General features: G+C 33.8%; 1 pseudogene; it reads left to right on the top strand.

The window, feature by feature from the left end:
- The first annotated feature begins 880 nt into the window (after nt 1–880).
- LOC112470562 lies at nt 881–999 on the top strand (annotated as a pseudogene).
- Nucleotides 1000–1413: the final 414 nt, after the last annotated feature.

Here is a 1413-nt window from a genome sequence, read left to right as displayed (position 1 = left end):
TTATGGCAGAACCTTGTTGGGGAGTGAGAGAGACCTTATTCTGTCAGCCACAGATACCATACTAATATCATTTCCCCAGCATCAATTCAACCAATGCTTTTAATACCATTGTTAATCATTGACTATATCAATGATTCGAAGATTATGAAATAATCATTTTTTAAAGTAGAGTGAAGCCATTGGTTAAACCTGAAATCCATGTACCGCAACAAAGGAAAATTATGCTTACATCTTCAATTTTTATTACCATTTTCTAAGTAAAAAGCTGGTTTAATAACAGCTTCAAATCGTGACGAATGAATTTCTATGGTATTCTTTCTCTCTCCTTATCCTTCCTTCTCTTCATTAACTCTTGATGATTTTAACAGAATCAGTGTAATTTCAACAGTTATAATAATTATTCTCTACACATACAGTGTCACAATTTTGGTTACTGGGAGCTGCTTTGAGCTAGCTCTTGCATTCTTTGACATGATTCCATGAAGCTTCGAAGTCTCGATTTCTGGCATAATTAGATGTCCCAACACTATCTTATACTTCCTTGACCCATGTCTGAAATCCACCATTTCTCTGTGGGAAATAGTATTAGAGGACACAACCCTGGTTCTATGGATGATTGTTGTTACTAGGGTAAAACTGCTTCTATGCAATTTCAGTGGACAGAGCTCTATGTTTAAAATTCATAACTTTGTCTTGATGTTTGTAATGCAATTTCAACATTAAATGATTTATTCTTTATTTTTTCTTGTATATTCTAACTTACACTCAAATACTGCTTTGTTAAGTTGTTATATTAACATATTTATTGCTTTATCCAATGGCATAAATAAAAAAGTATCAACATAACAATAGCAAATTACTTTTTTAAAGGTAAACTACTGTCTATGGCCATGCCACTCTGAACAAGCCCAATCCCATCTGATCTCAGAAGCTAAGCAGGGTCAGGCCTGGTTTGTACTTGGATGGGAGACCACCCAGGAAGACCAGGTGCTGTAGGCATAAAAATGCCTAAAAAATAATAAATAAATAAATAAATAAACAAAAATAAGGGATTATAAGCTGACAAGGTCCTTGCAATCTGCGAGGTCAGTCAAGAGTTGCCTAAATAAATAAATAAATAAATAAATAAATGAAATAAGCAAGCAAGCAAATAATGAAAAAGTAAACTACTGACCAGCATGGTTTTTGTAAACATAGACAAATCTATTCTAAAACTTATATAGAAAGGCACAGGACCTAGACTAGCTAAAAGAAATTTGAAAAATAAAATGAGAAGAATCTTCTACCCAAAGTTAAGGCTCACTCCATGGCTACAGTAATCAAAACAGTATCGTATTGGCAGAGGAATGGACACACAGATAATGAAACAGAATTGAGATCCCCAAAACAGACCCATATAAATACACTCAACAG

Source organism: Pteropus alecto, unplaced genomic scaffold (genome assembly GCF_000325575.1).
Source record: "Pteropus alecto unplaced genomic scaffold, ASM32557v1 scaffold3, whole genome shotgun sequence".
NCBI classification, from domain to species: Eukaryota; Metazoa; Chordata; class Mammalia; order Chiroptera; family Pteropodidae; genus Pteropus; species Pteropus alecto.
This window is presented reverse-complemented; position numbering and strand designations above follow the sequence as displayed.